The sequence below is a fragment of the Bison bison genome, unplaced genomic scaffold, assembly GCF_000754665.1.
Source record: "Bison bison bison isolate TAMUID 2011002044 unplaced genomic scaffold, Bison_UMD1.0 scf7180017864243, whole genome shotgun sequence".
In the NCBI taxonomy this organism is placed as follows: domain Eukaryota; kingdom Metazoa; phylum Chordata; class Mammalia; order Artiodactyla; family Bovidae; genus Bison; species Bison bison.
This window is the reverse complement of record NW_011494815.1, coordinates 3,301,132-3,314,976: the sequence shown is the minus strand read 5'-3', so window position 1 is coordinate 3,314,976 and position 13,845 is coordinate 3,301,132.

Genomic DNA, 13,845 nt, shown 5'->3' with positions numbered 1-13,845 from the left:
AGCATCATTCCTTCCAAAGAAATCCCAGGGCTGATCTCCTTCAGAATGGACTGGTTGGATCTCCTTGCAGTCCAAGGGACTCTCAAGAGTCTTCTCCAACACCACAGTTCAAAAGCATCAATTCTTTGGCGCTCAACCTTCTTCACAGTCTAACTCTCACATCCATACATGACCACAGGAAAAACCATAGCCTTGACCAGACAGACCTTTGTTGGCAAAGTAATGTCTCTGCTTTTGAATATGCTATCTAGGTTGGTCATAACTTTCCTTCCAAGGAGTAGGCTTCTTTTGATTTCATGGCTGCAGTCACCATCTGTAGTGATTTTGGAGCCCAGAAAAATAAAGTCTGACACTGTTTTCACTGTTTCCCCATCTATTTCCCATGAAGTGATGGGACCAGATGCCATGATCTTCATTTTCTGAATGTTGAGCCTTAAGCCAACATTTTCACTCTCCTCTTTCACTTTCATCAAGAGGCTTTTGAGTTCCTCTTCACTTTCTGCCATAAGGGTGGTGTCATCTGCATATCTGAGGTTATTGATATTTCTCCCTGCAATCTTGATTCCAGCTTGTGTTTCTTCCAGTCCAGCATTTCTCATGATGTACTCTGCATAGAAGTTAAATAAGCAGGGTGACAATATACAGCCTTGACGTACTCCTTTTCCTATTTGGAACCAGTCTGTTGTTCCATGTCCAGTTCTAACTGTTGCTTCCTGACCTGCATACAGATTTCTCAAGAGGCAGGTCAGGTGGTCTGGTATTTCCATCTCTTTCAGAATTTTCCACAGTTTATTGTGATCCACACAGTCAAAGGCTTTGGCATAGTCAATAAAGCAGAAATAGATGTTTTTCTGGAACTCTCTTGCTTTTTCCATGATCCAGTGGATGTTGGCAATTTGATCTCTGGTTCTTCTGCCTTTTCTAAAACCAGCTTGAACATCTGGAAGTTCACGGTTCACATATTGCTGAAGCCTGGCTTGGAGAATTTTGAGCATTACTTTACTAGCGTGTGAGATGAGTGCAATTGTGCAGTAGTTTGAGCATTCTTTGGCATTGCCTTTCTTTGGGATTGGAATGAAAACTGACCTTTTCCAGTCCTGTGGCCACTGCTGAGTTTTCCAAATTTGCTGGCATATTGAGTGCAGCACTTTCACAGCATCATCTTTCAGGATTTGAAATAGCTCCACTGGAATTCCATCACCTCCACTAGCTTTGTTCGTAGTGATGCTTTCTAAGGCCCACTTGACTTCACATTCCAGGATGTCTGGCTCTAGGTCAGTGATCACACCATTGTGATCATCTGGGTCATGAAGATCTTTTTTGTACAGTTCTTCTGTGTATTCTTGCCACCTCTAATGCTTCTGTTAGGTCCATACCATTTCTGTCCTTTATCAAGCCCATCTTTGCATGAAATGTTCCCTTGGTATCTCTAATTTTCTTGAAGAGATGTCTAGTCTTTCCCATTCTGTTGTTTTCCTCTATTTCTTTGCATTGATTGCTGAGGAAGGCTTTCTTATCTCTTCTTGTGATTGTTTGCAACTCTGCATTCAGATGCTTATATCTTTCCTTTTCTCCTTTGCTTTTCACTTCTCTTCTTTTCACAGCTATTTGTAAGGCCTCCCCAGGCAGCCATTTTGCTTTTTCAGGTTGGTGCAAAAGTAATTGTGGTTTTGTCTTATTCAACTTTGCCATTTGATATTGGAATACATTCTTAAATAAATGTGGTTATGTTATATATCATTTTAATGCACATTTATCGCTTTATGCTTTTTGCTAATAACTTACTTGCTTTTTTAATATTTAGCCTACATAAATGATGTTAGACAAAAAAGCAAATTTGAGTGATTTTTTAAATTTGAATTCAAAATGTGTCATAAAGCAGTGGAGACAACTCACAACATTAACGATGAGTTTGGCCCAGGAACTGCTAATGAATGCATAGTGTAGTGGTGGTTCAAGAAGTTTTGCAAAGGAGATGAGAGCCTTGAAGATGAGCAGTGCGGTAGCTGGCCATCAGAAGCTGACAAGGACCAACTGAGAGGATAATTGAAGCTGATCTTACAGCTACAAAAGAAGTTGCTGAAGAACTCAACGCTGGTCACTCTATGGTCGTTCAGCATTTGGGGCAAGGTGGAAAGGTGAAAAACTGAAAAGTGGCTGCCTCGTGAGCTGTTTTTAAGTGTCGTCTTATTTTATGTAAGAACAACGAACCATTTCTCTATCAGATTCTGATGTTCGATGAAAAGTGGATTTTATAGAATAACTGACAATGACCAGCTCAGTGGATGGGCCGAGAAGAAGCTCCAAAGCACTTTCTAAAGCCAAACTTTTTCCAAAAAAGAGTCATAGTCTCTGTTGGGTGGTCCGCTGCCGGTCTGATCCATTACAGGGTTCTGAATCCTGGCAAACCATTACATCTGAGAAGTGTGCTCAGCAAATCGATGAGACGCACAGAAAACTGCAGTGCCTGCAGCCAGTACTGGTCAACCAAAAGGACTCAGTTCTTCTCCACGACATGGCCCGACTGCGCATTGCACGACCAATACTCCAAACGTTGGACAAATTGGGCTACAAAGGTTTGCCTCGTCTGCCATATTCACGTGACCTCTCGCCAACTGACCAACACTTCTTCAAACATCTCAGCCACTTTTTGCAGGGAGAGCGCTCTCTCAACTAGCAGGAGGCAGAAGATGCTTTCCAAGGGTTCGTTGAATCCTGAAACACGGATTGTTTTTATGCTACAGGAATAAACAAACTTATTTCTCATTGGCAAGAAATGTTGACTCTAATGGTTCCTATTTTGATTAATAAAAATGTGTTTGAGCCTAGTTATAATGATTTAAAATTCATGGTCTGAAACCACCATTATTTTGACACTGACCTAATACTTCCCATTGAAATACATAAAAATAAAAATATATCCCTATACAGCAGTATATTTGTTAAATAAAACACATCAAGAGACAGATGCAACTCTCAGGCCATCAGTTATCATTTCTGTGTCTGTCATTTCCATTTACGAAGCTCATTCATGCATGAGGCTATGAAGAATGACATCCTGAGAAGTGCCTCCTTAAACTCCTTGCGTCCAATCTCTTCATTGTAAAAACCAGCAAACTGAGGTCCGGGTCAGAAAGGGGACTTGTCTAGAGCAATACAATCAAGCTGCTGTCGCTAAACTAGGAGTCAAACCCAGTTCACCTAAATCCCCACCCCCTTGGTCCATCTAACAGAGTTAAAAACAGGAGGATGCTTAGGCAGGCAAAGTGAAGCCTATGGCTGCTCATTCTGGCTGCATTACTTAATTAATTCACCCACCAATTGGCCGAGAGGATGAAAAAAATGAGTCAGCTGGCATTATAAGTAAGTGGCTCCCAGCTGCCTCCCGCCAGCCAGAGCTGCCCTATATTTGAAGGTCAGACATCAGAGCCCTAGCTCTGCACATGGAATTTAACCACTGGGGTCCACATGACTGCAGGCAGCCACACTGAGGAGGAGGGGAATGGATAGTCACAGACTTGAGATTCCAGGTTCTCAGAGCTGTGCAGCCACCTCCCCACCTTCCCATGTGGGCCTCAGACGATTTAAATATCACAGCCACAGGAGTCAGACACACATTTCAATGTCACCCCAATTAGGGGGCCTGCAAGGTTGGATGGGCCCTGAAGGAAGCAACAGGGATGCCTGCTAAATGAGGGAAAGAGGCCCTACAGCCACAGAGACCCAGCACCCAAGTGTTCTTCTAAGGAAATGGAAAACTTTGGAGTCCAGCTGTGCTGTGGGATCTTAAGTGAATCCCAGTCCTTCTGCTGCTAAATGGATTGATAGGATCCTTACTGTGCATATTGGACAGTGTTCTCATGAGAACAAGAGGCAAAAGAAAGTAAAAATACTATGTGAATAGCACGGCAGTGAAAAATTGGGGCTGTTATTAAGGGTCCATAAGGTAGCAGTTGAGTGGGAAAGACTAATAGAAATCTTTTCTGAGGAGTAAGGTCCTATTATGGCTGTCGGTACTATTGCTATCTAAAGAGCTCTGTTCCAGAAGAGGGGAAGAGCTGTGTTCTGTGTGTTCCCAGAGGCAAAGTGAGAAAGTTGAGTGGCAGGCAGTTTGGGGACCGATAGGAGGAAGACTTTTGTAACAGAGTTCTATGAAGTCCAGATGGACTTCCATGAGAGAAGAGGCCATGAGCCAGCCAAGGCTGGGTGAGTCCCAAGTAAGGCAGGAGGATGGGAGAGTGCCCAGGCGTGTGATGGCAGGAAGAGGCTTGCACTGCATCACCTCCAGGTCTATTCAGGCCTAATGCTTTGAATTTCAGATTTGAGGGAGAGGAGTGGAGGGGAAGGATAATAAAGGAAAGGGAGTTAACCGGAGCCAGGAGCTCTGGTCCAGGCCAGGCTATGCACCAGCTTGCTGGACCCTGCTCTGCCCGCACCAGGCTCTGCAGCCTAACAAAAATGGCTTGACCAAGTCAGTGCATCTAGAACTCTTTTCCAGTCACAGATGTCTTCTCAGGTGGCGTCTGTTTGGAAGGCCATACTCTGGAGAATGGACAGAGTTGCTTGCCTCTTCCCTCCTGAGGATTTGGCAGTCCTTTCTTGCAAAGCTGGGCTTAGAGGAGTCCCATTTGGAAGCCATGGCTTGGGAACTAACAGCCTCTTAGTTTCTGAGAGCCTGCAAGCTTTCCATAAGTATTAGGATTGGGTGTCCAGATTAGCTGAGAATACCAAGTCCCTGTCTGCAGATTCTCAATTATGTCACCTAGAGACAGCCTTCTTAGCACCCTCACTCCCCTGTTCTTCTCCCATTCCGGCCCCTCTACCCCCAAACCAAAGGTGAGAGAATGGAAAAGACTTGATTAATATCCCAGCTCTGCTAGAGATGTAAGATGAAAGGAGACTGTCAGAATTATGAAAACATGTCTATGTCCCTGCGGAAATCAGTCCATTTGATATCCCGGGCTTGCAATTAGTCTGTGGGGAGCCAGAGCCTTGTGATTCCTGGGTTGTCTTAACCATCCTGCGGGCAAAAGGCAGACAGCAGCGCGATTTGGGGGTGGGGAGTGGGAGATGCAAATGAGGCTTGATAATGCTTCAAGCTCAGTGCCTCCCCTCCTTCCCGGGCACGCTTCAGTTCCTAGTTTATAACTCCTCATTTTGCCGGTGATCTTCAGAAAACTGGAGACAATTAATGACCCCAGATCACCTGTAAATATGAAATTCCCTTTAGGCAAATAAATTCCTTCTCCCCACCCCCATGAGCTCCTGGAATACAGGGACAGGAGAGTGGACAGTGGAGGGGCTCCACCCAGTGCTCCCCAGATACCTTTGGTTGGTTCTGTGCTCCCCTCCTCCCCTGCCGCTTGTGTTCTGCTTTCAGTGGTCCACACCTGTGACTCTCCCTCAGCAGCCTGCTCCAAGCTACTGGAAACTTCCCACAATGGCAGACAGACTGAAGTGCCTGGGAATTCAGCCTCTCCTTAGCTAATGACTTGCAGGTGCAGAAATGAGCCCAGCTCTCTAGTCTTGGGACAGGACAACCCTGAGATGTGGCTTGTACTTCCAAGCACCCTATGGGATTGGGCTGAAGCCACTTTCCATGAGACTTAGCTAGAAATCACTTCTTCCCAATCTCCTACTTCCCATTTCCTTACTGCTTTTCCTCGGAGCACCTTCTTAATAAATCACTTGTACATGAATCCTTGTCTCAGGGACGCCTTTTATACCCCCAGCACCTAGGACAGAGCCTGCCACGGGGAAGGGATTCAGTTACTGGGTGTGTAGCAGACAAACGAAGCTCTGGAAATTACCCTAGAGACAAAGCCTAGCTCCTCATCCCCAAGATGAAGAGACTGAGGCCCAGAGTGAAGGTACTTTGCCAAGGTCTCACAGGGAGGCAGAGGCTGGGCCCGAGTTAGAATCCAGTTCACTGACCCCGAGGTCAGGCGCTCTCCCCACTTCTGAGTGCAAGGGACATGGAGAGCAGAGGGACTTATTAGAAATGCAAGTTCTTGGGCGTCTCCTCAGACCTATGAAGTCAGATACTCTGAAGATGAAGCCCAGATTTGTGGGTTCACCCTCCCGGTGACCCTGGTGCTTGGTGGAGTTTGAAAACCACTGCACTAGATGACAATTTTCTATTGGCTTGAGGGCTTGGTGATTAGTATCTGGTATTTGCAGTTTGTAACTGGCAATCAGGTGTTATTGATTAGTTCAATGCATTCTGGAGTTAGTTTTATTTCACTGTCTACTGCTTGATTTATTGGTCCAACTGTTATTGACTTCTGGTCTCCTAGCACACCCCTCTACCTGGCTCCAAACATAAGGTGTTTTTGAGCACCTAATACATGGTCCAGGCAAAGCCCTCCATCCTTTGTTGGCCTCAGTTATTTCACCTGTGAAATGAGCCAAGGTGTTGGAGTGCATGAGTTCCGATGTTCCGGGTGCCAGTGGCTGGTCTTGGGGCTTCTTAGCTAGTCATGCCTTGTGGCTGGCGGGTCCAGAGTCCAAAGTAGAGGGCAGGGAAGGACACAAGCAGGAGCATGTGGAGCCCAGACGCAAGATGAGGACAAGACCACAAGATGAGGACAAGCCCTGTGCTCAGAGCACCCAGGAAAAGCAGAACTTCATTGTAATGGAGTGAGGAGATGCTTCAGCTCCCCATCACCTCCGTCAGCCCCACAAAGTCAACCCAAATAAACACACAATCTAAGGAAAGACAGTGGACAAATTATGCAGAACTTTTAGTCATCTCCTGATGCCCCTGCCCAATCCACCTGCCCTGAGCCCACGCACCAAATACAGTGCTGCCCTGTAGAACTTTTCTCTAGAAATTCTGGGGTCTCTGCTAGGAGGGATCATAGCAGGCTTCTGGGAGGAGATAAAATAAGGGGTAGGCCCTGAGAGGGGAGCAGGAGTCTTCCTTCAGGCCTAGGCAGCATCACACACATGTATATGGAGGCCTGAGGGGGCAGGGCACTTTGGGGGCAGTGAGAGACTACTGCGGTGGGCATGGTGGGCATATGAAGAGGGGTGGAAAAGGCTGAAGACTTCAAACGCTAGGGCAAAAATGTTTTAAATTTATGTTCTAAAGCCAGTTTTTTTTTTCCCTCCTGCATTCCTTAGCAGCCAAATCTTTCTTTAAAAAGGACATCTGACATCAATCTCTTCTGGTAAAATGGATAATAAAGGCTAAGAGTTATTGACTACTTCCTATGTGCCTTACATAGATTGGGTCCTAAATTCTCACAACTTCCCTCCTTGGCAGGCATATTGCCATACCTAGTTTAGGTCTAGTAAGAGGGGGAGGTGGGCTTTGAACCCGGGCACCCCAGTGTGAGAGTCCTCTGTGCTCTGCACGCAGCATCTTTGTTTGGGGTGGGGTGGGCCACCAGATTGCTCCACAATGGAACTGACAAAGTGGCTCCAGGGAGAGGGAGTGGAACCTGCTGTTCTGATCCACCCCAGGGTTTTGAAGGAAGGAACTTAATCACAGCTTAGCCCTGGGTGGAGAGGGAAGGATGGGAGAGGGAGGAGATCTGGACCCGGTGGAGGCAGGAGACAGAGCTGAGTCCTGATGGCTTCTGTACAGTTGGAGGTCAGGGGATCCCGCTTTTAAGCCAGACCACTGCTGACTCTGGTTCTGAATGAACAGCCTCTGCACCTGCCTCTCTGGGGTGTGTTTCCCGATTTTATCATGATGGGTTGGAGTAAGTCAGTGGTTTCCTACCATTTCAGCACTAATGTTCAAACACATTTGTTGGTAGAAGTCCATTACATAAAGCTGACAGGAGTAACTTATAAATGCATATTTCAGTTCAAACACACAAGCACTAAAGTTAAGCAACGAGAATAATGAAGCTATTTCAATAACCTAAACAATTTGAAGTTGAGCATTATAAATAATAGTTGCAATCCAGTATCAGTATCCAATAGATTTGGTTTTGCTATATTATTAAAATCCTGATCCAGCCCCAAAAAGAGTTGCACATGGTAACAGATTTTCAAAATACTTTACTTTTCAATCTCAGAACATTCTCTAATTAAACTGATCCAGGAACATTAAGAAGAATAATAGGCAATTATTTTATTTCAGGATTGAATTATTAACAATACCTAAGCCCAACTCTCATTCCTTAAACTGTGAGTATTACATTTGGAGGGAGATGATGAATTGGTTTCCTAGTTTAAATATTGTTTGGCAAAAAAATACTTTCAAATGTACCTTGAAGGATGTTCTGGGTTGTCATTTAAGAAAATCTCCTGCCTGCAGAGATGCAGTGCAGTGCCTCATCTCTGGTGAGACATCAGATATCTCTGATGCACGGAGATGTCAGTGCCCATCTCTGATAGCTCTTATTCAAACTCTCTGAACAGTCAGATTTACTTTGTTTTGCATGTGAAGTCCAAACTTTAGGATGCAACTCCATGCCAAACATGTTATCTAGAATTGTAAGCAGAATGACAGAGGGACCCTACATTGCCAAGCAAAGTCCATTGGAATTAAAGAAAGTTGAACAAGAAGTGCCAAACTTACTCTGACAACTCAAGGATTTTTTCCCACACGATAGTATCAAGATTTCTGGCACTTTTACTCATTACCCTGATAGCACTAAGCCTTTCTGCAGTGTCAGGAGCAAGCCTTTAACTGAGAAAATACTTCATTGAGTGCTTCTCCTGAGCCACCTAGGAGTGGGCTTGCAGGACATTGTGACATGTGAGCTCGTGTCCAGGCCTGAATTACCCGGGGTGGACAGTGCAGGTGAGGTGGGTGAGCAGCCTTCCCAAGCAACGGAGCTTCTGCTTAGAATCCACAGGGAGGCCCAGGCCACAGAAGCTTAATCCTGAGGTTAACAGGGAATTGCACTGCACAGTATGTTGGTGGTCTCCGTGAGCTAAAATTTGGGCGCCTACATAGCATTTTCACTTCAATATTTAAAATAATTAAAGTAAATTTTATTATAAATAAATAAATTATTGAAATTAGTATATTTAGACAATGCTTGGGGAAGTTACTAAAGGTTTTCTTTGGATCCTACAGGGCTCCCCAAATTCCAGTTTGGAAACTGTAAGTATAGGCAGTATTGCAGGGAACACCTGGGCAGACAACCGAGGGTCTTCCAGCCCTTGCTGGGCACTGGCGTTGCCAATGACTGATTCCATTTTATCTTCCCATCCCCGACCCTGAATGCTTCCAGGAGTAGAAAACCAAGCCCTCCTGGTCTCCCCCAACCCCCAGCCTGTGGGATTCCCTTCTAGGAAAGTCATTACTGCCTCTCTTGGTAGTCTGCCAGCTCTAAAGTGTCTTTTTAATTGCATCTAATTTGGCCTCATCTCATTAAATCCTTAATTTAAACCGGAGCGATCCCTCCAGCTCTGGCTGCCTAATGACAAAGGGGCCTGCACGCCCTTCCCCCCTCAGTGCAGCTCTCAGTCAGGGCTGGTCTCATTTCCAGGTGGTCTCTCTGGGAAGCTTCTGACAAGTGGCTGTCGTCCTCACCATGCTGAGTGTGGAGTCGAGCCAAGAGGGCTTCCTGGGAGCGGTAATTACTGGTAAAGGCTCAACCCTCCACCCCACTGGTGCCCGGCTCACAGGCTCAAAGTGGATGTGGCAACAGCATCCAATTCTAGTGCAGGAATGGGAGCACGGTGAGGGGAAGCACTGAGATTAAACAATAATATACACACGGGAATTACAGTAGCCCCTGTCATCATTCTCACCAGGGAAGGTGTCACTGGCCTCATGCTGAAGGTGAGGAAATTCAAGCTTATAAATGGAAAGTTACAGGCCTCAGGGTTTACATACAGATTTGTCTGACCTGGAACAGAGGAGCTTCTGTCTCCTCGAGTCCAACCTCATCTCCTACCAAGCTTACCTTTGTCACTCCTCCTTATCTACCTAACCATCTCAATGCTCCTAGAACATGCTAGCACCCTACCCCAGGGCCTCTGCACTTACTGTCTGTCTGTCTGGAATGCTCTTTACGTATAGTTTAACTGACACACTTTCTCTTTCCATCAGATGTCATTTCAAACCTACTCTCTTGAGAAAAATCTTTCTTGACCTCCACCATCACTCTCTGTATCTGAACCCAGTTTGGTTTTTGTGGGTTTTATTTTGTTTGTTATTGCTGGTAGCACTTATTACTAGCTCTTACTAAATCATATATTTATGTTTGAAAAATGAAGCACTATAAGAGCAGAGGATTTTTCTGTCTTCTTCATTGCTCTGTACCTAGTACCTAGAATACTGTCTGCCACAGCTGTGTCTTCAAGAAGGAAAGAACAGCTTTTAGCCCAGTCTGCCAAAGCTGCCCCTCCTGGCCCACACGTGGTCACTGCAAACTGCCCTGTGGCCACTGAGCCTGGATGCTGATGAGGCAGAATTCAGCCCTTTTGGAGGTACTCAGCCATTTCCCTCTGAAGCCTGTTACCTCCCCTGGCACTGCGGGGAAGTGGGCCTGACTCATGGCTCCTCACTGGGCTACTGAGGAATCTCCTTTCTCCCAAGCCAGCTCCTTTCTCCCTTCCTCCCTTGCTCAGGTTTTTGGAAAACAAAGACTAAGAAAGAAAGGATGCCACGAGCAGCTCCTCCAGGCTTGAGGAAGAGGGAATGTTGGGTCCTTATTGGAACGGAGAGGAAAATACAGTTAGAGGAAATATAGATATACAAATATCTAAATGTATTATCTGCCAGAGGCATGCATATATAATTAAAAAAAATAAAACCACAAGCCCCTGACTAATTCCAGTGACAATGTAGAGTGAGCCCCTTTCCTTCCTGAGGCTGGGTAAACACTCAGAAAAATCCATCATCTTTTTTTGGATCCTCCCCCCACTGGAGGGGAAGCAAAGACTGGGCCCCCTTGCCCTGCAGGCTGATGAAGAGGTAGGTAATGAGGCTCCAGGCAGCAGACTCGATTTCACACTTATTCCTGATAATTGGTCACCCTTTTCAAGAGCAGGTGGGTCCTGATGCAATAATTGGCAGGGGACAAGGCCAGTCCCCAGGGAATGGAAAGGTGTTAATTGCTCTTTCTCCTCCCCTAGATAGATCCCTATTAGAGAGGGAGCTTTAGGGTTATGGGATGTCCAGGAGAGGCCCCAGGATGCAAAGAGCAAAGTGTTAGCACTTCCCTCTGTTACTGCAAAGAGGGTAAGTTTGATGGCCAGTCTGTAAGAACCTGCTGAGATCCCCCAGCTGGTGAGAGGCTGAGCTGGAACTTAGAAACCAGGGCTGCCAGAGCCCAAAGCTTGTGTCTTAACCACTCTGGCGTCCCGTTTCTTACTGAATGGAACTGATTGGAAGGGAGGGATCTAACTCATGTAACTCTCAAATCCACCAGCCTGGAGAATCGGAGCAGGGTTGGGGACTGAGTCACTTTCACCACAAGCTCCCCCCGAGGAAGGGATTGTTCAGAATATTCTCCTTTCTTAACACACCACACCCAACACAGCGGATTCATTGGAAATCACCTTCAGTCCAACATTCTATCAGTCTGACCCACAGAGAAATTGGAAACATGTGGATTTCCCTCCAGTGAATATCGTCCTAGAGAGTGTGAATTACCTCTCCTAGCAGGATGCGTGGGCCTCACTTAGTCTGCAGCGTGTGGCAATGCCAGAGGCTGTTGAGCCTGGGTGCTCCCCTAGTCTACCTGGGGAGACTAGCCAGATCTGGAGTGGCTGTCCCCCAGTCATTGTGGGGACAGCAGCGTGAGAGCAGCTGACAGCGCTCCCGAGACCCAGACTGTAGCCATCCTGAAGAAAGGACTTAGAGATAAGATGCCTATCTTAGTTAGGGGCCCCAGCTCTGCCCTGCACCCAGTCACCCAACCCAGAGTCCTGGGAGTCATTCAAGCCTTCTCTTTTCCTTCACCCAATCAACTCTGTCCCTGCCAATATCATATTCGGGTCTCCTCATCTCATCTGAATCTCCATAGCAGCTTTCTTGCTGATGTGTCTGACCTAGGTTCCCCCCTTCCTCTTGGTCCCCTACCCTGTAACCAGAATAATCTTTATGAAATTCAAGTCTGATGTGACTGCTCCCTGGTCTAAAATCTTTCTGTGGTTTCCTGTCACTGAAGCAAGCCATATGAGGCCTTCCATATTCCCGCCTCTGCGGAATTCCCTTCCTTATTCCTGTCTCAGTCATTTATTTCCAAGCATGGTGTTCTCCAGACATTTTGTGCCATCTCCTACCTCAGACCTTCACTGCTATTATTCTAATCACCTGGAATATTCTTTGCCCTGCTCAGAGTCCTGAATCCTATGCATGCTTCAAGGACCACTTCTTTTTTTTTTTTTAATTGAAGTATAGTTAATGTACAGCATTGTGTAAGTTTCAGGTGCATAGCATAGTGATTCAGTTTGGGATTTTCTTGCATATTATATTCCATTATAGATTATTAAACATTATTCTTATTATATACAATATATTGCATATGATTCCCAGTGCTATAAGCTAAATCTTTGCTATTTTTCTATTTTATGTATGATAGTTTGTTAATTCCATGCTCCTAATTTGTCCCTTTCCCAACCTCTCTCCCCTTTAGTAAACATAAATTTGTTTTCTATGTCTGTGAGTCTGTTTTTGCTTTGTAAATACATTTATTTGTATTATTCTTTAGATTACACATAAAATTAATAACATATAGTATTTGTCTCGGAGAAGGCAATGGCACCCCACTCCACTACTCTTGCCTGGAAAATCCCATGGACAGAGGAGCCTGGTAGGCTGCAGTCCATGGGGTCTCGAAGAGTCGGACATGACTGAGCGACTTCACTTTCACTTTTCACTTTCATGCATTGGAGAAGGAAATGGCAACCCACTCCAGTGTTCTTGCCTGGAGAATCCCAGGGATGGGGGACCCTGGTGGGCTGCCGTCTATGGGGTCGCACAGAGTCGGACACGACTGAAGTGACTTAGCAGCAGCAGCAGCAGCAGTATTTGCCTTTCTCTGTCTCACATATTTCACAAGTATAATATTCTCCTTGTCCATCCATGTTGCTGCAGTGGCAATATTTCATTCTTTTTTATGCCTGAGTAATATTCCCTTGTGGGGATTCCCAGGTGGCTCAGTGGTAAAGAACCTGCCTGCCAAAGCAGGAGACACAGAAGATACGGGTTTGATCCCTGGGTTGGGAAGATCCCCTGGAGAAGGGGCAACCCACTCCATTATTCTTGTTGGGAAAATCCCATGGACAGAGGAGCCTGGAGCCTGATGGGTTATAATCGTGGGGTTGCAAAGAGTTGGACATGACTGAGCACACATGCACAGAATATTCCATTGTACTATATATGTACCATATCTTTTTAAGTCAGTCATCTGTTGATTGGCACTTGGATTATTTCCATGTCTTCCTTAGCTATTGTAAATAGTGCTGCTATGAACATTTGGGTTCATTTTTTTCCTGGATTTTTACACAAGAGTGAAATTGCTGGATTATATGGTAGTTCTATTAATGTGCTCAGTCACTTCAGTAATGTCTGACTCTTTGCAACCCCATGGACTGTGGCCCACCAGACTCCTCTGTCCATGGTATTTTCCAGACAAGAACACTAGAGTGGGTTGCCATTCCCTTCTGCAGGGGATCTCCCTGACCCAGAGACTGAATCTGTGCCTCCTGTGTCTTCTGTATTGCAGGTGGATCATTTACCCACTGACCATATTCTCACTAACAGTATAAGACGGTTCCCAAGGACCACTTCAAATGGAAACGTTAAGTCTTCCTGAGAAAAGTTACTCCTAATCTTCTTTTTATTCCAGCCTTGGAACTTTGATGTTTGTAGTGGGTAGAATAATGACAACCAACACCCTACCCCACCCCCAACCTGCCACAAGA